Genomic DNA, 24,417 nt, shown 5'->3' on the forward strand with positions numbered 1-24,417 from the left:
CAAATAGGGTTATCACCTGTAGAGCAGGGCCTCTCTGTGACGCCTGCTCACGTCTTGTTAGCCACGCTCACACTATAAAAGCTAATTAGTCTGACAGAGACAGTTACTGCTGCAGCATGCCTGATGAGATGCTACTGCACCAACTAGCCTCGTCTGTCAAACACACACTTATTATTAATCACAAGTTTATTATTTTAGATATTTTTCTGTACATTTTTTGGATTGTTTTATGGGATGTGTGGGTTTTGTTTTTATTAGTGCATGTTGTGATTGTCGCCTTCTGAGATGATTCGATTTTTGAACACAATTCCTTTATAAAAAATTTAAAAAATGTTAAACTCGTCACCGGACGAACGGAATTTCCCTTCTTAAAAAGAATCAAGACACATTTTCAAAATTCGAACTTGTCACGAAAACGATCTCATTCTAATTATATTCCCGAAAACAGAACGTCTCTTTGTGTCCCTCCCTTTCATTAAAAAGTATTTGTAATCGTTCTCCTCTAAACGCTGATCTTCAGAACTCAGCGAGCAGCAGAATTTACTTTTCCCTGCCTGTCTGGCAGTCTTCAGGGTATCAGCAGTAGACTGACTGACATTCTGTTGTCTTTGATTCTCAAGCTAAAAAAAAAAAAAGACCTTTAATGATTTTGCAGTGGGAGAGAAAGAAAAAATCTGCAAACGCACACAAACATGAAATATTAATTTCAGAAACAACTTTACATAAACATAAAAGTATTTAGCAAAAATGAGTGAGTGTGGAGATGACAGTTGTTAATTTAGCAGTGATAAACTGCTGTTTGATGCCTTGGAGGGGAGGGAGTTTTAGTGGTGGATGGTAGCAGGCAACGCGGGAACGGGGACACGGTGGAGAGAGAGCGTCAGACTAAACCCCAGGGGTTTAGTGAGACTTTGTTAACACACTGCTTCTACTCCCTCTAGTTTCTAACTGCGAACTCAAACAGCAGTCAGTGTTTCTCCTAATATTACAAACAGTACTGTTACTGTAGGTGCTCCTTGATTGTTTGTGTCTGGTCTCTTGAGGGTGTTAAAACAGAATTGTTGAAACATTTTCTTGCTTTACATTACGTGATGTTGGCCTATGTATTCACAGGGTAATCAATAGGTACAGTTCTTAGACTGTTAAACATTTCACATAAAGTTTAACAACAACGTGGGCATTGTATACTGAGTGTACAGAACATTAGGAACATCTTCCTAATATTGAGTTGCACCCCCTTTTGCGCTCAGAACAGTCTCAATTTGTCGGAGCATGGACTCTAGGTGTCAAAAGCGTTCCACAGGGATGCTGGCCCATGTAGACTCCAATGCTTCCCAGAGTTGTCAAGTTGGCTACACAGGAAACTGTTGAGGGTGGCAAAACCCAGCAGAGTTTCAGTTCTTGACACTCAAACCGGTCCGCCTGGCACCTAGTACCGTACCCTGTTCAAAGGCACTTAAATATTTTGTCTTGCCCATTCACCCTCTAAATGGCACACATACACAATCCATGTCTCAAGGCTTAAAAAACGTTCTTTATCCTATCTCCTCCCGTTCATCTACACTGAAGTGGATTAAACAAGTGACATCAGTAAGGGATCATAGCTTTCACCTGGATTCACCTGTTCAGTCTGTCATGGAAAGAGCAGGTGTTCCTAATGTTTTATACACTGTGTATATTGTATACAACCAAGGGACAGTGTATATTTTGTGATTATATACAAGACAGACAGGGACTTCAGAGCAGGTGAAGAGGCTCTTCACACCTTCCTTAGACGTTCCAATGGACCGCATGGGTCCCCCTAAAATAAGCATCTGCACGCTGCTGCTCTCCTGTGGGAGGGAGGGAGGGAGGGAGGGAGGGAGGGAGAGATTTACAGGATAGTACAGGGAGTGGCATTAAGAGGAAAAGAAAAGAAGTGGAGTGGGAGAGAGAACGAGACAACTGTGGATTTTCTTTCACAGTCCTTCTTTACTCCCTTCCTCTCCATCTCCCCCCCATCCTCTGCTCAATTAACAGAGCAGCAGGTGCTCTCTGCAGGTGCTCTCTGCAGCACAACAGATACACTTTTTTTTATTTCTTTTTCGGGAATGACCTGTAAATGTGACACTTCACACCCAGAATGGCGCTCCCGTTCCAGCTACCAATTTCACAGGTGTTAATTTAACTTTCCCCTCTCTTTCCACTCTCTTTCATTCCCTCTCCCTCCCTCTCTTTCTCTATCTCTCTCCACCCTCGTTCTCTCTTCTCCTTTCTCGATCTGTCTCTCTTCACCCTCCCTCCATCCCCTCTCTCCATCCCCTTCCTCTCTCTCTTGCTTGCTCTCTCTGTCTCTCATTCCCTCTGTGTTTTTCTCTCTCTCTCAGGTCCACTCTCTGAAGAGTAAGCTAAAGAAGCAGTCGACATCAACAGGAAGCGGAGTTGCAAGGGCCTTCCTCCGGGCTCAGGCTGCTCTGTTTGGATCCTACCGAGATGCCCTCCGATACAAACCTGTAAGAGCCTAACCCTAGCCCTTAGAGCAGGGTTTCCCAAACTCAGTCCTGCCCCCCCCCCCCTAAATAGTCAACTAATCATCAAGCTTTGATGATTTGAATCAGCTGGGTAGTGTTAGGGCAAAAAACAAAATGTGTACCCATTGGGGTCCAGAGGACCGTGTTTTGGAAACGCTGCCTTAGATACAAACCTGTAAGAACCTACCCCGAGCCCTTACCCTCCGATACAAAACTGTAAGAAGCTTCTCCTAACTGCAACCCTCAGGTACAAACCTGTAATAACTCGCTTCGACCTAATCATTATACCCCTAACCCCTACCCTCAGAAGTTTGTTTTCAGTTTGTGAAAGGAAAATGTGTTTTTGTACATTGAGTGAAGGTGTGTTTTGAGTTGACTGAAGGTGGTCTGAAACACAGACATATCAGTACCTTTACAGGAGGAGTCAGGACATTCTCTTTGAAGATATCTTTTAGCCACTTCTCACTATCTTCCTTTCCCTCTCTAGTCTAAATCCCAGAACATTTCTCTCTCGCTCTGCTTCTCGATTCTAAGTTACTCCAGTTGAGAGCAAAACAAGCCATGTACTGTTTGTCAAATAGCAGGGCTTTTGTTCATAGGCTTTAAGGGTAATTGGGCTGTGTAGAGTCCCAGAGAGGGGATCCATAATTGATGCCTCTGTGTTGTCGGTCTGTGTATACAGACAGTGGCATGAACACACTGCCTGACTCCCTTCAGACACAAACATTTAAAGCAGAGCGAGCAAAGAGCTTGTGTGTGTGCCGTGACGTCCACACAACATACCATCTCCCTAGTCCCCATAGGATCTAGATAAAAGCCTATGATTCCACACACACACACACAAATTGGCATCCATGCTCGCATACGGACATATACACACACACACACACACACACACACACACACACACACACACACACACACACACACACACACACACACACACACACACAAATACACATACACAGGCACTCACACACATTCTGAGCACCCCGTTTGACTGAAGCATGTGTATTTGGAGCCCATATGCTTTCACAGAAGAGCCAGTGTGTGTTAGTGTTGCACGGTATACCAAAACTTGAGTACTTTTCAATACTAGAACCTGAAAAAATGGTTCGGTACTAGAATTTTTGTTACTTTCTGTACTTCTGTCAAATGTGTCTCATGGATTAAGACTGTCTATCAGCGCCGCCGCCCACTTATTATAGCGTGCGCTGTGCCTGCTCCACAATCTCTCGTTTTAGTATCGAAACGTAACGTTTTGCAACTGTTTGGACTAATGATTACACCCTAGATCAGCTAGATACAGGCAAGAGTGTGCAAGGCTGTATTGAATGTGTCACTGTCTGTCACCTTGATTACTACCATTTGTCTCTCGAGCTGTGCACGGCACCTACGTTATCAACTTTCATTTGTAGGCTAGATTGTAGCAACCTCATGATGGGTATAGGGCAATTTTTAGTATCATGTAGTAGCTTAAACCTATCTATGTTACGTTGAGCTGGGTGAATGGAATATGACTGACAGACAGGCATCCAATATGCTGTAATAGAAACAAGGCCATGCTCATAGAAATAAAATGAGAATTCCTGCATATTCTAAAACGGCACCGATCGCCACTGGGCTACACATACACGTCCTCTGCCTCGGCGACAATGGCAGTGTTATCAGCAGCACCTGTCTTTTTTACTAAAGAAATGCGTTCACTTAGGAAATGTTTCTGTTGACATTTAAATCTTTTATTTTTTCCTTTTCTCTGCCCCCCTTTTTCTGAAAGCGCCTCGTTGCCGCAGCGTAGTTTCAATGAAAGTGACGTTTCCAATCGTACCGTGTGAAACAATGCACGGGAACTCTGTCAGGGAGGAATAGTCCATTATTGTCAACCAATCCGTGGGTGATTAATGACACTTGTTTCTACTATTATGAGGAAAATGTTGTATTAATGTTGATATGAAATATATGTATATATGAAATAACTTATTGATCTGTTATTAATTATTATTTGGCTGTATGAATTCATGTACTTTTTTGGATGCAGTTTTTGTGAACAATGTGGCCCCATTAACCTTGGCACATTGGCCAGGCACTGTGCCCTCCGTAATCTAGCTAATGATTAGCCCATTGGGGTTAACAATGCGGGGGAGCAACCCCATGCTTCAGCCATGTAGCCACAGATGCTGCATGAGACAGGTGATGATGCTTATTGCTAAAATAGCACACCAGCCTGATAATATGTACCATGTACAGCCCCTAAAGATATTGCTTTTCATCAATTTGTTATTGGCTCATTTCTGGAGGGGAATATTACATTTTAAACGGTTTAATATAGGCTATACAGTATGTCATCATTGAGAGGGGGGGATAGCTTTATTTTGGTTTTTCCCAAAAAAACTTGCCCAAACTGAAAATGAAACATGAAATCACAACTGAAATGATGCATGCATAACTTGCTGTACTGTGATCTTGGGTGGGGCCAGTAATATTGTCATTCGGGCCAGTAGTTTTCACATGGTACTGGCCAGTGTGCCACTGTCAAATTTACATGACTGTCTGTCTAAACTGACTGTCTAAACTGGTAACCAGGCTAACTGCCTTACATTTTTGAAGACATTTAGTTTCATTGTTAGAGCGGCCACTTAAGTATCTGGTCAATATAATGGATAATCAAATGGATAATCGGTGGTCACACACACACTAACTCATTCGTGAGGGACGTCATGTTTACTGTTGCCTTCTTAGAATAGATTTGTTCTTTATTAGTCCATCTGCAAAGAAAGACATTCTTCTGTTCCTATTCTTTCAGCATAACTATTCCATGTCTGAAGTAAAGTTGCTAATTGCAGAACTATGAACTAATCTTGATGTAATATATAGCATTAACCAACCAGCACTAAAATTAGGCCAGACCTACACTGTAGTGAACATGTTCTAGTGTGTTCATAGCCTCAAACACTAGCCTGGTTCTCCACAATACTTAAAAAGTAACTGTAGAAAAATATGCATTTGCAAATTAGGTTAATTATACGGAAACATGCATGTAGAACCACTGCAGGCTCCTTTTGATTGGCTGGGTAGCCATGTTGTTATCTAATGTCTGTAGCTCTCAGCTAATTATGATGCAAGAGAGTGTAACAGGAGAGACTGAATTACCTAGTTACTAAGTTTTGGGTGGCAGAAAATATATAAGTAGTATACAGTAGAAATTTATCGTCAACTTCTTAATTTCTCTGATCCTTTATCAGATCAGTAATGTGACATTTTAACAATGGTGGGAAAAGTACCCAATTGTCATACTTGAGTAAACGTAAAGATACCTTAATAGAAAATGACTAAAGTAAAAGTGAAAATCACCCAGTAAAATTCTACTTGAGTTAGAGTCTAAAAGTATTTGGTTTTAAATATACTTAAGTATCAGAAGTCAATGTAGTTGCTAAATTATACCTAAGTATCAAAAGTAAAAGTATAAATCATTTAAAATTCTTTATATTAAGCAAACCAGACAGCACCATTTTCTTGTTTTTTTAATTCACTGATTGCCAGGGGCACACTCCAACACTCAGACATCATTTACTAAACACGCTTCATTTGTGAGTCAGCCAGATCAGAGGCAGTAGGGATGACCAGGGATGTTCTCTTGATAAGTGTGTGAATTAGACCATTTTCATGTCCTGCTGGGCATTCAAAATGTGAAGAGTACTTTTGGGGGTCAGGGAAAATGTATGGAGTAAAATGTACATACTTGTCTTTAGGAATGTAGTGAAGTAAAAGTTGTCAAAAATATAAATAGTAAAGTAAATACAGATACCCCAAAAAACTACTTTAATACTTTGAAGTATTTTTACTGAAGTACTTTACATCCCTGCATTTTAAAAATATTCCACTACAGAATACAAAGTGTAAATATCTGTAAATGTTATCTGGTTCTAAATATGTGGTTCTGATCTTCCTGTCTCCTCCTCTTCCTGTTTCTGGTCAGGGGGAACCAGTCACGTTCTGCGAGGAGAGCTTTGTGGCTCACCGCTCCAGCACCATGAAACACTTCCTGGAGATGGCTGTCAACCTGCAGCTCTTCAAACAGGTAACACTGCGATGTGTGTGCCTGGGTGCATCCATGCATGTGTGAGGCCCACCATTCCAGAACCATGAGAAAATTCCTACCTAATAACTAATAATAACTGAAAAACAATAGGAGCTACAGTGGTTGCTCACTAAAAGTTTTGCGATTATGCTGCGGGTTGTGGTTTAGTACGGTACCCTGCGTCACCACTTCATTGCTCCAGACCAGCGCAAGGGGGAGTTAGAGCACTGATTATGCTTTTGGGTCCCAAGGCGCTACTGTGTCTCTAAATGACAATGAATGGGCGAAATAAACCTAAATAGAAAGTGAAAGTAGTACTGTAGCCCACTCCCGACCAGTCACGTTGTATAGTGCCTAAGTGGCGCAACGGTCTAAGACACTGCATAGCAGTGCAAGCTGTTTTGCTACAGATCCTGGTTCAATACCCGTGCTAGCCTCAACTGGGAGACCCATGAGATGACTGTAGGTTTTTAGTTTCTCTCCCTCTAAAAACATAAATAAATCATTCTAAATAACAAACTGGCTTTATTTACAAACTATTAACAATGTCTCACCCCATGTTCAAGAATGGCCTTTTTCTCGCTCATTTTACGTTATTTGAAAAGGAAATCATCTCCGAAATGTTATTTTTTAAACAAACCAATTATTATTATTATTATTAATTTAGAATGATATAAAAGCCCCTTGGATATTCTCACAGATATATTATTAACCTTTCTGGGATATGTGTCCCAACTGGCCAACATCCAGTGAAAATGCATAGCGCAAAATTCAAATAAATTACTATAAAAATTAAACTTTCATGAAATCACACATGCAATACACCAAATTAAAGCTACACTTGTTGTGAATCCAGCCAACGTGTCAGATTTCAAAAAGGCTTTACGGCGAAAGCAAACAATGCTATTATCTGAGGATAGCACCACAGAAAACAAACACAGACCATCATATTTCAACCCTCCAGGCGCGACACAAAACGCAGAAATAAAGATATAATTCATGCCTTACCTTTGACGAGCTTTTTCTGTTGGCACTCCAATATGTCCCAGAAACATCACAAAAGGTCCTTTTGTTCGATTAATTCCGTCGATATATATCCAAAATGTCCATTTATTTGGCGCGTTTGATCCAGAAAAACACTGGTTCCAACTCGCGCAACATGACTACAAAAGTTACCTGTAAGCTTTGTCCAAACATTTCAAACTACTTCCTAATACAACTTTAGGTATTTTTTAATGTAAATAATTGATAAGATTTAAGACAGAATATACTGTGTTCAATACCGGAGGAAAACAATGTGTAGCGAGCCTCTGCGTAATGTGCCTCTAACAAAGATTACACTTCCCTCTAGCCTCGTTCTGAACAGTGCTACTTCTTAATTTCTCAAAGGAAAAACCTCAACCAATTTCTAAAGACTGACATCCAGTGGAAGCGATAGGAACTGCAAGAAAGTCGATTAGAAATCTGGATTCCCAATGAAAACCCATTGAAAAGAGTGACCTCAACAACAACAAAAAATTCTGAATGGTTTGTCCTCAGGGTTTCGCCTGCCAAATAAGTTATGTTATACTCACAGACATGATTCAAACAGTTTTAGAAACTTCAGAGTGTTTTCTATCCAAATCTACTAATAATAATCTTAGGCTCTGGGCCTGAGTAGCAGGCAGTTTAATCTGGGCACGCTTTTCATCCACAATTCCGAATGCTGCCCCTTATCCTAGAGAAGTTAACCCTGTTATTAGCAGGACAATATATATTGGTCATGGCTCCCAAGTGGCGCACAATAGGATTGCCTTGCAGTTCTCCAACTGTATCCATTGAAAGTGTGAGGTTTAAGGCACGAGGGCAGAGGGCACGGGATGGGCCACACAGCCGCGCACAGAAGACTGACCTAGCCCATGGGGAAGGGAAAGAAGGGGGGGGGGGGGTGGACCCCCACCCCGCCACACTGGGTAGCACAGAGCAACACTTTAAGGGGCATTGCACTAATAATGGCGCTGACTAGGGAAACGTTCCCGCTGTTCTTAGTGCCAGTCTGTACTTTCAAACTAGTACAATGTAACTAATAATGACATCTTTATGCTTTCCTTAATAAAATGATAAAAAATACTCTTTCAAAATGTCTATGTTTATTTAGTTATGGATCCATAACAAATTATTTTGAGAATAAATATCACTGAATTACAGAAATATCCTCTATGTAATTATTGGCAGAGAGTCACGTCATATTTCTCTATACACTGTAGGCCTACCGTAGGCGACATGAGTCTCACTAGTGTTGAGTAATGTGCTGTTAAAAGTGGTGTAGGTCTTATTTATTTAAAGATCATATTGAAGTTAGAAGCAATAGGATTTGAAGCAACAGCCTACAACTATTTTAGCACCGTTTTTTTACTGCTCTGAGACAAGCATGGGGACTGGTCCTGATAAATCAATGAGATATTTAATTTCACTGAATCTCTATTTGGGTATTGGTTAGACTACAATTAGGGTGTAGAAATGTTATGCCCTTAGTGTAACCTTTATTTAACGAGGCAAGTCAGTTAAGAACAAATTCTTATTTACAAGGACAGCCTACTCCTTCCTCCCCGTCTGGGAATTGAACTCCAGTCTCCCACGTGCTGTAGCCTATACCCGACCATCACGTTGTACAGCGCCATATTTTCCATTCCATCCTAACGGAAACCCAGGGGGTTTTTAGTTTTTCTTGGAATAGAAACACCATGATATTAATCAAATTAATTAAGCAACATTTCTTAAAATCAGTCCCATATACTTACAAAATTTTTTTTTTAAATTCTCTAGTACAGCCACTATTGAAGGCTATCAAATGCTTCTCAAAGATGCCCTCTGGTGGTCAAACTAGCACTAACTAGCATTAACTGTACCAGTGGTTCACACTTAAATAACATGCCATTGAATTCTGCGGCAACATGCAAGCTGCGCCGCAGTACTCTGCAACTTTTAAAGGACAAACCACTGTATTTAAGCCTTTGATTAAACTGAAAGCCCGTTCAATCCTCTCTCCTTTAAACCAATCAAACCAACACCCACAGACAAAAATGCACCTAGGATAACTTCCTTCCCTTAATTAGGAAACAAAAACTATTAATGGAGTAACTTTCAAAGACCGCACAGTCTTAAAAGCATTCCTTTACACCCCACCACAGTTGGACTGTTCCTCTCCAGCCTTGATAAGTTGTTTATTTATCCCTAAGAGGGAGCAGAGAGCTTCTTAATCAGCTATTTTTTGCGCTCTCTCTCTCTCTCTGTCTATCTCCCACTCACCACCCCCTCTTTGCTCCTGTCTGTGTGGTAGCGTAGGGAGAGGGAGTGTTAGGATGCGGTGGTTATCTCTCTCCTCTCTAGCGTGGCGAAGGAGAGCGTTTATCTCTTCTGCTCCCTGTTAAAGTGAGAGAGGCCAGTGGTCCGCCGACTCTGATCTGGCCATGACCCACATCCGCTCACTGAGACACACACACACACACACATCTGCTGACAAACCAGCCTTTCCCAACCCAGCCCCATCTCCATCCCGGCCTATTCAGTACAGAAAAAGAGGAGAGCTGCCAAGAGAATGCGAGGGAAAGGCTGTCAATGATAACCTGCTTTTTTTATCAACCCTTTTGGCCCCTACACACACATTGACTGAAAACACACACACACACACACACACACACACACACACACACACACACACACACACACACACACACACACACACACACACACACACACACACACCACACACTCCTTCTATAGTGGATGGGTTCAGGACACTGCTTGGTAGATGTAGTGGTTCAGTGGAGACTGGCTCAGTGAAGCTTCTCCTTCCTATAGACAGAGAGAGCAGCCTCATAATGTACATAGTACCCCTCTGTATCTCCTCATAATACCAATCACAAGTCAATCAGATCATTCTCAAAGTAGGACTCCATTTTGTGGAGAATCAAAGTGGAAAAGCTAGAGAGCTTTCGGTTTCCTCTTCTCAACATATAAACTGTGTATGAATGTGATGTTTATGGGATGTTGAGTGTGGATGTCAGAGTTGCTCTGTAGGGTCCTACAGGCAGTTAACCCCCATGTTCGAGAACATCTTCCAGAGATCTGGAACCCCTCCCACAGTAATCTAGAACACTGCAGTGAGGATTCCAATGTCTGGCCCACAGATGGCCTGTCCGCCTCGTTTTACTGTGTACATGCAGCAGTACAGGTGGACGCCAGATGACTACCAACATTATTCACCTCACAGCTATAGAATGACTGACACTCTAGGATAATCATAGAGATAATAATGAATGTTTTGTAGTTCATTTATTTATAAAATCCCAACCCAACAATTACATTGAGGGAGCCGAAAGCCTGGTGCTAGGTAGCTAGTTAGCCTAGCGCTCCCCTTAGCGATATGCCCGAACCCATGCCTAGATATAGACGGACCGCTACCGACGGTTTCTAGATACAGTCTTTGAAATACAGCTAGCTGGGTGGACATAGCTCTAAAATAAAATGTATCTACTTAACCCTTATTTGACCAGAGGCCGTATGTATCAAGCATCTCAGAGTAGGAGTACTGATTTAGGACTATGAAACTATGAAATAACACATATGGAATCATGTAATAACCAAAAAAGTGTTAAACAAATCAAAATTATTTTATATTTGAGATTATTCAAAGTAGCCTGCCTTTGCATTGATGAGAGCTTTGTATACTCTTGGCATTCTCTCAACCAGATTCAAGAGGTAGACACCTGGAATGCAATTCAAATAACAGGTGTGCCTTAATTTGTGGAATTTCTTTCCTTCTTAATGCATTTGAGCCAATCAGTTGTGTTGTGACAAGGTAGGGGTGGTATACAGAAGATAGCCATATTTGATAAAAGACCAAGTCCATATTATGGCAAGAACAGCTCAAATAAGCAAAGAGAAACAACAGTCCATCATTACTTTAAGACGCTATGATGAAACTGGCTCTCATGAGGACCGCCGCAGAGGATAAGTTCATTAGCGTTACCAGCCTCAGAAATTGCAGCCCAAATAAATGCTTCACAGAGTTCAAGTAACAGACACATCTCCACATCAACTGTTCAGAGGAGACTACACGAATCAAGCCTTCATGGTCCAATTGCTTCAAAGAAACCACTACTAAAGGACACCAATAAGAAGAATAGACTTGCTTGGGCCAAGACACATGAGCATTGGACATTATAGACCGGTGGAAATCTGTCCTTTGGTCTGATGAGTCCAAATTTGAGATTTTTGGTTCCATCTGTCATGTCTTTGTGAGACACAGAGTAGGTGAATGGATGATCTACGCATGTATGGTTCCCACCGTGCAGCATGGAGGAGGAGGTGTGATGGTGTGGGGGTGCTTTGCTGGTGACACTGTCCGTGATTTATTTAGGATTCAAGGCACACTTAACCAGCATGGCTACCACAGCATTCTGCAGTGATACGCCATCCTATCATTTGTTTTAGGACAATGACCAAACACATTCCAGACTGTAAGGGCTATTTGACCAAGGAGGAGAGTGATGGAGTGCTGCATCAGATGACCTGGCCTCCACAATCTCCCGACCTCAACCCAATTGAGATGGTTTGGGAGGAATTGGACTGCAGAGTGAAGGAAAAGCAACTAACAAGTGCTCAGCATACAGTGGGGCAAAAAAGTATTTAGTCAGCCACCAATTGTGCAAGTTCTCCCACTTAAAAAGATGAGAGAGGCCTGTAATTTTCATCATAGGTACACTTCAACTATGACAGACAAAATGAGAAAAAAAATTCCAGAAAATCACATTGTAGGATTTTTAATGAATTTATTTGCAAATTATGGTGGAAAATAAGTATTTGGTCACCTACAAACAAGCAAGATTTCTGGCTCTCACAGACCTATAACTTCTTCTTTAAGAGGCTCCTCTGTCCTCCACTCGTTACCTGTATTAATGGCACCTGTTTGAACTTGTTATCAGTATAAAAGACACCTGTCCACAACCTCAAACAGTCACACTCCAAACTCCACTATGGCCAAGACCAAAGAGCTGTCAAAGGACACCAGAAACAAAATTGAAGACTGAATCTGCAATAGGTAAGCAGCTTGGTTTGAAGAAATCAACTGTGGGAGCAATTATTAGGAAATGGAAGACCTACAAGACCACTGATAATCTCCCTCGATCTGGGGCTCCACGCATGATCTCACCTCGTGGGGTCAAAATGATCACAAGAACGGTGAGCAAAAATCCCAGAACCACACGGGGGGACCTAGTGAATGACCTGCAGAGAGCTGGCTGGCTTGCTAACTAGCGTTACGTCATGCGTTGGGATTCATTGTTTACCTAGCTAGCTATCTAGCTACATTTCTTAACAAAAGACTCTCATCTTAGTGTGCCACAGCGCAGAATAATTGATGCATTTTTGAATGCTCAACACCCATTGAATATGTCCTGTGTCAGTAAACGTCGGCAACAAAGCGTAATTCAATTGTAGCCAGCAGCACAGTTACAGTCACCAACGCTCTGGATAACATGAAAAAAGCCTAACCAGCTCTGCTAGGGCAAGTAAAATGGTCAGAGTGGGGTGTTCTCTCATTATGTGTCTGGAAGTAGCTAACTAATGTTAGCCAGTTAGCATGGGTGCTTGATTGTCGTTGTGAGGTCAGAGCTTTTGGAACAACCCTTCTTATTGGCCAGAGGGTCCCTTAAAGAGTTGGGTGTGGCTAAGGCTTAAGAGGGTGTGAACAATGCTGAATGGGTGTAGACAAAGAAGGGCTCTCCAATAGTAGTACCAAAACATTGAAAGACGGTTTTCTCAGAAGTGAGTTTACAAGTTGATCAACTTTCAAATCAGAATTATTTTCCCATTGTTTTCTCAAATACAGTGTATGATATACAATTTTGTAGCTCTGAGTCGCTACTTGTATCCAATGTAAAAATTCAAATGTTTCTACATAACACCGAATCCAGGTGGTGAGTCACATATGTGGGAACTCCTTCAAGATGGTTGAAAAAGCATTCCAGGTGAAGCTGGTTGAGAGAATGCCAAGAGTGTTCAATGCTGTCATCAAGGCAAAAGGTGGCTACTTTGAAGAATCTCAAATATAAAATATAATTTAATTTGTTTAACACTTTTTTTTGGTTACTACATGATTCCATATGTGTTATTTCATAGTTTTGATGTATTCACTATTATTCTACAATGTAGAAAATAGTAAAATAAAGAAAAACCCTTGAGTGAGTAGGTGTGTCAACTTTTGACGTGTGTGTGTGTCTGTGCATGTGTGTGCACATTGTTCGTAACGTCTGGGCTTATAATGAACATATTTATGGGAAGCGTTTTATAAGCTCCATGTGACAAAGGGAGGAAATTAAAGTTCCTAGTGCATCAGACACCATGTCTGCATCCCCAATGGCACCCTATTCCCTACATACTGGGCCAAAAAGTAGAGCACTATGTAGGGAATAGGGTGCCATTGGGGATGCAGACCTGGCCTCACCATGCAGTCTCCCAGCCAGGCCTAACCCTAACCAGGCAGCATGGCCGTCTACTGCCCTAATCCCCAAAACCTGCTCCACATTACCCCCCCGACACCTAAACTCATTTAATCTAGAGACATTTTTGGAACAGGTAAGATTAAACACACTTGCCCAGTTGGGTGTCTTTTTTTCCCTGTCGTTTGGCCTCCCTCTGTCCCTCCTTTTCTCCCTCTTTACCTCCTCTCCCTCCCTCTCCCTTTCCCTCCTCCCATGCCTACCTCCCTCCCTACCATCTGTAATTCTGTGTTGTAATTTATGGTTGCAGTTTATTGACGGCCGGCTGGCCAAGCTGAATGCAGGCCGAGGCTTCACTGACCTGTTCGAAGAGGAGATCAGTGAGGGAGGCTTCTGTGGAAGTAAGTGGCACTAACATCCTATAAGATTCATCTTACAAATAATAATTTTTCTCAAACGTAATTTTGGCTTACTTTTTAATTTCATATTGAACCTTTATTTAACCAAGTAGTCCAATTTGAGGTCAGACGACCTCTTTCCCAAGAGAGTACTATACGTTTGATACAGTCCCACAACATGTACATCATCATTGAATTCATGTCATCACTGTGTCTGATCAGTCACTTTCACGTCTGTCATTGTGTGTGCCTTTTCTGTTTTGCAGGTAATTCCAGATCTTATCAACAGTGGGTGCACACCGTCAAGGTAGGCAAAGATATTGTGCAAATAAAATTAATTGAGTGTATTTTATATCTTCTCATGTTAGAGTAAATGACAGCTGTAAGTTCTTGAGTCTATGGAGTGGAGCGTGCTGAATGTAAGTGTGTGTGTGTACATGTGTGTGCGGTTGGGCTTGTGAATCTGTGCATACTTACAGTAGGACAATTGAGACAGGGAGAAAGAGAGAGGGAAAGTGAGAGAGAGAGAGAGATGGAAAGAAAGAGAGGGAAAGAGAGCGCGAGACTGTAGTGATTTGACGAGACGTCTCCCTGACTGACATGTTGATCTGTCAGGAAACACAAGAAAAGTGTTCCTCCATCAAACCAACCAAAGAACATAGATCACACACCCCTCTCTCTCCCCCTCTCTTCCCTCTCTCTCTATCACTCTCTCTCCTGTCAACCGTACAGCAGCTCTGAATTAGTCCTCTGGAGTTATTTTCAAAGGCTTGTTAAAGTTCACATCCTATGACTGACACAGATCCATAAGAGCAGACGTTCACCTCGGCCCCTCTCTACTCTTCTCCGCTCATCTCCTCTCTTTTCTCTGTCGGCTCCAAATTCTAAACTGGCTGGCATTAAAAGAGTTTAGTCGTTTAGTTTGACGCAGTTGCCTTGTGCTCTCTTAGTCTTTGCATTAAAGACTAGTGTGGTGAAGGTAGAGAGGGAGTGACAGAGAAAGAGAGAGACACACAGATGCATGGAGAGACAGAGAGAGAGAAAGAGATAGAAAACAGGATACAATACCTGAGTTCAGCAGAGATGTCATTCAATATGTGATGCAATTTGGCTACTGTATCTTGCCTGCTAATGTGGTGTTTACATATTCACTATCACACTATCTCAGTGTATCTCTCAAAGCAAACTATAGATGCCAATAATGATTTTTATATGTTAGAGATATGATACATACAGAAAACACTCTGTCCGTCCATCGGCTTATTTTTGTATAGTAATTCCAGGCGTCTGTTGGTTTCAGTGGAGGCTCCTCAGAGGATGAAGGGGAGCATCATCCTATTTAGTGAATTTCATTTTTTATTTTTATATATTGAAACATTAAAGTTATACTTTTTAGATAAAACTGAACTAAATATATTCACGTCACCAAATAACTGATTAAAACACACTGTTTTGCAATGAAGGTCTGCAGTAGTCTCAACAGCATCCTCTCGGGTAACACAATGGTGTAGTCGGAGGACCGCTAGCTTCCATCCGTCTCTGGGTACATTGACTTCAATACAAAACCTAGGAGGCTCATGGTTCTCACCCCCTTCCACAGACTTACACAGTAGCACAGATGAAATATCAGCCAACAGAGAGAAGCACGAGGTTGAACTTCACTCAACTTAATCGAGTTTTCTCTATTAGTTAACACTATCAACGTTTCCCTTTACTCTGCAATTGTGATCGATTCAACGCAATATTAGCCACTTTCAATGCAACATACTGAAACAAAATTAACTATGCAAGAGATTTTGTGGTAGGCAGAACGCATTCAGACCAGTGCGGCATAACCAATCAGAGCTGCAGTAGGCCTGTATACAAATAGACTATATACGGATCTGTGCCATTGACTTTGAACTGGACTGTGTTTACAGCATGAGCGGTCGTGAGTTGATGCGCTTGTTTTAAGATAAAAGCTAAATCTGCGTGTAGCCACGTGGACATTTTGTTCATATCCTTTTCTAGTTAGTGAGTTATTAGCCCAGTTATAGATATTTAGTAGTTAATAATAGGGGGGTGATTGCCTCCTACAAGAGCACAAAACGTGTACATTTCTAGACATCTTTGAAAAGCAGGTCATGGAAAATAGCTTTTTTTTGTCTTAACAAGTGTATTGTATTTTGAGACAGGCTTGAATAAGCTAAGTAGCCAATTGGCAGAGGGTAGCATCATTTGTCTCATTCGCTGTAATAATGGTACGGGAATAATAATGCATTTTATTTTGTAAAGTGGTTTCTTGCATCAAATAACACAACAACATTTTCAGTCACCTCCTTGTATGAAGGATAAACAGGCTAATGTCAAGCGCTGCATGTTTTTTTTCAAAAGTCTCATGGAATGTAGGCCCACATTGAACCCCCACATTGGCTGCTACTGTAGGCTAAATGGTAGAACATCTATTTCCATGTGAAAATGTTATGGGATGCATTTTTTTCATAGTTTTTTGATGGTAGGCCACTGGTAGGCCTACATTATAATTTAAAATAGCCACCGTAGCATACTTGGCCACTGCTAAAACTGTAACTTAAAGCAGTTACAGCCTCAGTGTTCACACTAAACGCAAGCTGGAAGTTGCACCGAAATTTCACAACGTTCAAGTTTGCCCTCAGCAGACTTGACATTTTCTCAGTGCAAAATAAATTAGAGGGAACATTGGTTATGACGACTTGCGGAGGACATCCTCCAACCTATCAGAGGTCTTGCAGTATGAACTGACGTGTTGTACATCCAATAAAATGATCCGCGAATGAATCTAGTTCTGAAAGCATAAGCTACAGCTAGCACTGCAGTGCATAAAGTGTGTTGTGTAGTTGACTCGAAGCGAGAGAAAGACAAAAGTTTTAACAGTTTTTAACAAATTAATTTCTTATAAAATTTATGAGCAGGAGAGAGCGAGAAAGCTACATTTAGTTTTCTTCTTAGTTTACCTTTCACTTACTTAGCTAATGCAGCTAATTTAGCCTACTCAACCTGACTCAGAGAGGAATTTCTATTTATGTTAGCTGGCTGGCTACGGCTATCCAACACTGCAACTCTTCCAATTAATTCAAGTTAGCTTTCGGTTTTATTAATATATTGCCACCGGGGCCTGTCGGTGTAACTTCTAAACTGCTTGCTGTACTGCGTGATAGGATTGGATTGTGGGTGTACTAGTCTTATGTTGCGCTGTACCTCTAAAATCACGTCGTTGTCACGCGTCCCTTGGAGGTCTGGAGAATTTTGTATTGTAGGTTTTAATAGTCAGAGTGGGTACAACATCTCCTTTGCACTTCCTTATAAACTCACCAAATCAGTGTATAAATCAGTATTATTCTCTGAGGCTACCCGGAACATGTCCCAGTCCGCGTGATCAAAACAATCTTGAAGCGTAGATTCTAATTGGTCAGACCAGCGTCGAATAGTCCTTATCATGGGTACATCCTGTTTGAGTTTCTGCCTATAGGACGGGAGGAGCAAAATGGAGTCGTGGACAGATTTGTTCCTTGAGGGCCGCCGTGGTATCGGCTTGAGGGGGGATATACACGGCTGTGACAATAACCAACGAGAATTCTCTTGGGAGATAATACGGTCAGCATTTGATTGTGAGGAATTCTAGGTCAGGTGAACAAAAGGACTTGATTTCCTGTATGTTGTTACAATTACACCATGAATCGTTAATCATGAAACATACAACCCCGCCCTTCTTCCCGGAGAGATGTTTATTTCTGTCGGTGCGACGCACAAAGAATCCCGGTGGCTGTACCGACTCCGACAGCATATCCTGAGAGAGATTTCGTCTACCTTGTTATCTAGAGACTGGAGATTAGCGAGTAATATACTCGGAAGCAGTGGGTGGTGTGCGCGCCTCCGAAGTCTGACCAGAAGGCCAATCCGTCTTCTTCTTCTGCGGCAACTTTGTTTTGGGTTGGCCTCTGGGATCAGTTAAATGCCCTGGGGGGTTCGGACAAAGAATCCACTTCGGGAAAGTCGTATTCCTGATTGTAGTGCTGGTAAGTTGACGTCGCTCTGATATTCAATAGTTCTTCCAGGCTGTATGTAATAACACTTAATATTTTCAGGGCTAACAATGTAAGAAATAATACTTCTTTTTTTTTTAAATATACAAATACTGCAGTTTCCTAAGGACTAGAAGTAGGTGGCCCTCTCTATCGGCGCCATCTTGTACTACATTACATTGACGGTAACAGTTGTCAGATTACAGGTAAAACAAATTCTAATAAAATTAACACTGGCTGTTGTTGACAAGCATATTCAGTTCATATCACAGGAGGCTGCTGAGGGGAGAACAGCTCACAATAATGCCCGGAATGGAGCAAATGGAATGGCATCAAATACCTAGAAACCATGTGTTTGATGTATTTGATACCATTCCAGTCATACCGCTCCAGTCATTACCATGAGCCCGTTCTGCACAATTAAGGTGCCACAACCTCCTGTTGTTCATATACATATTATTAATATTTAATTCGGTGATTTAAATTATGATCCCATCCTCAGTAGCCTATTCCAGCAGGCTATTGGAAACAAAAACACTTCTTATTGCAAAATCACCTCGCTATTCATGTTGAATAAATTAGTCTGTTAATTTGAACTAAGCAAGCTGCTAAATCATGCCTACATCTTATCTAGGCTACTGTAGACTATCTTAATAAATGAGATGTAGCCCTTTCAGGGGCCATAGAGGACCAGCCTTTAGCTAAGCAGACTATGGCAACATTTTATTACAATCATAAAACCAGATTTTAGTTTGTAGCCTATGCCTATTGAAATGACAAGTCAATCTCACAAATTGGCCATTTATAAAGGTTTTTAGTCTTAACATCTGGCACATAATAACAGCACAATTGCCAGAAAGTAGCCTAACATTCGTTTTTTTATGTTCATCCAAGTGTTTCTTGCTCAGAGATTTCGAGATCCTCTGTCCAACTTTCATCACTCAAACTCTCCTGTCGGATTTATCTATAGTTTTGCACATGCGCAAAGAGGATTTATTTACCTTTATAAACCTGGTTCGAGCACTGAATACTAATTGCTGTAAGCCTTATCCCACAGGTATGACAAAACATTACTTTTTACTGTTCTTTTTACAGTGGTAACCAGTTTATAATAGCAACAAGGCACCCCGGGGGATTGTGGTATACAGCCAATATACCACGGCTAACGCCTGTCTCCAGACACTCCGCGTTGTGTCGTGCTTAAGAACAGCCCTTAGCCATGGTAAATTGGCCATATAAACTCAGCAAAAAAAGAAACGTCCTCCCAATGTCAACTGTTTATTTTCAGCAAACTTAACATGTGTAAAAATTTGTATGAACATAACAAGATTCAACAACTGAGACATAAACTGAACAAATTCCACAGACATGTGTGTAACAGAAATGGAATAATGTGTCCCTCAACAAAGGGGAGGGGGGGGGTCAAAATCAAAAGTAACAGTCAGTATCTGGTGTGGCCACCAGCTGCATTAAGTACTGCAGTGCATCTCCTCCTCATGGACTGCATCAGATTCGCCAGTTCTTGCTGTGAGATGTTACCCCACTCTTCCACCAAGGCACCTGCAAGTTCCCGGATGTTTTTGGGGGGGAATGGCCCGAGCCCTCGCCCTCCAATCCAACAGGTCCCAGACGTGCTCAATGGGATTGAGATGCAGAACACTGAGATTCCTGACTTGCAGGAAATCACGCACAGAATGAGCAGTATGGCTGGTGGCATTGTCATGCTGGAGGATCATGTCAGGATGAGCCTGCAGGAAGGGTTCCACATGAGGGAGGCAGATGTCGTCCATGTAACGCACAGCGTTGAGATTGCCTGCAATGAACACACGCTCAGTCCGATGATGCTGTGGCACACCGCCCCAGACCATGACAGACCTTCTTTTTTTTTAAATTGCCGGTGATGTCTGGTGAGGAACTGCCTTACAACAGGCCTACAAGCCCTCAGTCCAGCCACTCTCAGCCTGTTGCGGACAGTCTGAGCACTGATGGAGAGATTGTGCGTTCCTGGTGTAACTCGGGCAGTTGTTGTTGCCATCCTGTACCTGTCCCGCAGGTGTGATGTTCGGATGTACCGATCCTGTGCAGGTGTTGTTACACGTGGTCTGCCACTGCGAGGACGATCAGCTGTCCATCCTGTCTCCCTGTAGAGTTGTCTTAGGCGTCTCACAGTACGGACATTGCGATGTATTGCCCTGGCCACATCTACAGTCCTCATGCCGCCTTGCAGCATGCCTAAGGCACGTTACGCAGATGAGCAGGGACCCTGGGCATCTTTCTTTTGGTGATTTTCAGAGTCAGTAGAAAGGCCTCTTTAGTGTCCTGTTTTCATAACTGTGACCTTAATTGCCTACCATCTGTAAGCTGTTAGTGTCTTAACAACCATTACACAGGTGCATGCTCATTAATTGTTTATGGTTCATTGAACAAACATGGGAAACAGTGTTTAAACCCTTTACAATGAAGATCTGTGAAGTCATTTGGATTTTTATGAAATGTCTTTGAAAGACAGGGTCCTGAAAAAGGGCCGTTTCTTTTTTTGCTGAGTTTACATACCCCTTTTGCCTTTTGCTTAAATCATAGCATTCAAAGTTCAATCGACATCCATTGATGGACAATTAACTGTCGAGTTTAATAAGGGCAAATTAATGATCTTTTCTCTTGCCAAATATTAAAATTCCTTTATAAAAAATTTGACTTCTTGACATTCCCCTTTAACCTCTATCATAAACTCACTGTTTTCGCCCATGGGACTGCCGCTGACTGGATGTTTTTATGTTTGTCGCACCATTCTCATTAGACACTGTCGTGTATGAAATGCCCAGGAGGGTGGCCATTTTTGAAATGCTGGATTCGGCGCGGTTGGCACCGACAATCATACCACATTCAAAGTCGCTTAGGTCACTCGTTTTGCCCATTCTAACGTTCAATCAAACAGTAACTGAATGCATGTCTGCCTGCTTTATATAGCAAGCCATGGCCACATGACTCACTGTCTGTAGGAGCGATCCATTTTCATGAACGGGCCTGTCAGTGTATAAACCTTTTACAATTGGAGCAATTATCTATTGTTGTTTAGTCTAAGATGTCTAATCTTTACATACAGTACGAGTTAGCTTTTTTGTAAATTTTTAAGTGATAAAGTGTTGATTCCTTGTTTTAATTGTTAAACTATTTTTCAAAATTAACTAGTGTCAATGTTGGTTAAACCCATATCATAATTCTGCAATAAAGTGGGGAAGGGGTTCTGCGTTGTATTCCTAAATTAACATTTCGAGAGCTCCAGTTGGTTTTATTGTCACTCTCAGTATATTTTTTTATTTATCTGTTATTTTACCAGGTAAGTTGACTGAGAACACATTCTCATTTACAGCAACGACCTGGGGAATAGTTACAGGGGAGAGGAGGGGGATGAATGAGCCAATTATAAACTGGGGATTATTAGGTGACCGTGATGGTTTGAGGYCCAGARTMYGAATWTAGCCAGGACACCGGGGTTAAKACCCCTACTCTTARYATAAGTGCCATGMGATCTTTAATGACCTCAGAGAGTCAGGACACCCGTTTAACGTCCCATCCGAAAGACTGCACCCTACACAGGGCAGTGTCCCCAATCACTGCCCTGGGGRATTGGGATYTTTTTTAGACCAGAGGAAAGAGTGCCTCCTACTGGCCCTCCAACACCACTTCCAGCAGCATCTGGTCTCCCATCCAGGGACTGACCAGGACCAACCCTGCTTAGCTTCAGAAGCAAGCCAGCAGTGGTATGCAGGGTGGTATGCTGCTGTGAATCCATTTAGCAGCTTATCATATAGCATGCTTCGCCAATGCAGCTATAGGACTACAGTATGATGGCATTACATGCCTTATGGCATTTGTCATCAGGGAATAGCTAAACTCACACATTGTTTACATGTTGAGCTATATGTTCTCAATTTAAATTGATACCAATAGACAATGTATGAAGCAAACCATATACCAGATTTTGTACATGCCTTTTAAGTGCTGACATAAAATTGTTTAGTGTAAATCCAAACCTTGCAATTTAGGTACAGAATGAAAATAAGGAGATGACAATTAGGCTACAGGAGATGAACATTACAGATAATATTTTGAGGTTGATTTAATTTTATTAATTTTAGCAATGTTGCTTGCAAAATGATTGCAGTTGTTCCCATAGAGAGACAGTACATGGTAGCTCTATGTATCATTGACACTGGATAAGCTTGCGACTGGGCTAACACAACTAACCTTTTAGGTCAATAATATGCTGTTTTTATTAACATTTTGTTGGCTTCATAATCGTGAGAGAAAATTAACTAACTAGTAGCTAGCTAGTTAGTTATCGCTAGGTAGCTTACAAGGTTAGGGGACCTTTCTCAAAACAAGCCTCATTGTGGCTAGCTACTTCTTGTCCCTAATCCTAGCCTTTACAGCCAAATATCTCTTCAGAAACCTCAAAATAAAAAATATTGATTAATGCCAGCATTGATTACATTTCCCCCCCTCTTGCTGCAGCTTTAGCTCATCTCAAATTAATTGAGAAATGCTGTGAAAATCAGCGTGCTGCAAACATTCAAAAATGTTTTGTCACTAGTGCTTGTTTTGTTCAAATCTTTAGTCCTCACGTACCGTTATTCCTACGGCACTAATCTGGTGAGCATCTTTTGGAGCTCCGCTCAAGCAAGGCATTTGATTGGCTTGACGTGTTGCACGGCAACACTGATTTACACCGGGTTCCGACCACTCTTTAGCTGATTTCTGCCATGGAACTTCTCCAGGCTTCCCGTTTTAGGGCTTTGAGTTTACTAATGCGTTAGTTCTAGTTTCTTAACTATAACTTTAATATGGTGACATTGATGTAGGCTGTGTAGCGGTTCGCAGTTATGGTATGAAGGGTTTGGCTTGAAGTTTTTGTAACTATTCACAGACAGCTGTTGTGTTGTGCACTAAAGTCCATAAGCAAAGGGAAAAGGTGAGAGGAGGAGAGTGTGCGGGTGATCAGGGGTATATTCATTCTGCTGATTCTGGTGCAAAACGTTTTTTAAACGGATGCAAACTGAACGAAACTGGGAGGGACCTACCTGAATTTGGACTAATGATTACACACCAGATCAGCTAGATGCAGGCTAGATTCAGGCAAGAGTGTGCAAGGTGGTATTGAATGTGTCACTATCTGATTACTCCAATATATCTCTCGACCTGTGCACCTACGTTATAAACTTTCATTTGTAGACTAGGTTGTAGCAACCTCATGATGGGTATAGGGCAATTTTTTGTAACATGTAGTAGCTTAAACAATCTTACATTGAGCTGGGTGAATGGAATATCAAAGCCATGGTCATAAATAAAGAAAAATCTTCCTCCCTAATCTTCAATAGCACCGACCGCCACTGGTTGGGTTGTGTGTTCGATGGAAATCCTGTGTGTGCTGCCAACTGTGCGCGTGTGCGTGCGTGCGTGTGTGCACTGCTAAATTACAGTGTTGTGTGTTGCAGAGAGGCGGCGTGCTGATCAACACTGCAATGACTAAGGCAAGTCCAGCTGTGAAAACGGCCTACAGATATGCAAGTCTGGATCAGTAACATATTCCCAATCAGACCTGGGTCAAATACGTCCAATATGTTCAAATACTAGAGCTTCTCTTGATTTAGTTTGGAACCAGTGGAATAGTACCACAAGTGCAAACTCCAAGCTAAATCAAGCACACCTCAAATACGTTCATATTGGACACACACAACATGAAAACATAACCTTAAAATGTGTATTAAGTCATACAGGTTCTCACTCTGAATATCCGAAAGGTTGTAGTTAGCTGGTAAATGTCATTGTTCTACTAGGACTGTGTATGTATATGCATGCGTGTGATGCCCTTTCCAACTTTAGTCTTTGTCCATTTGGCCAGCAGGATCA

General features: G+C 41.7%; 1 pseudogene; it reads left to right on the plus strand.

Annotated features, from left to right (window-relative positions):
* LOC111971415 (DENN domain-containing protein 1B-like) overlaps positions 1-24,417 on the plus strand; it is a 160,409-nt pseudogene that overhangs the window by 108,078 nt on the left and 27,914 nt on the right.

The sequence above is a fragment of the Salvelinus sp. IW2-2015 genome, linkage group LG13 (assembly GCF_002910315.2).
Source record: "Salvelinus sp. IW2-2015 linkage group LG13, ASM291031v2, whole genome shotgun sequence".
Taxonomy (NCBI): Eukaryota; Metazoa; Chordata; class Actinopteri; order Salmoniformes; family Salmonidae; genus Salvelinus; species Salvelinus sp. IW2-2015.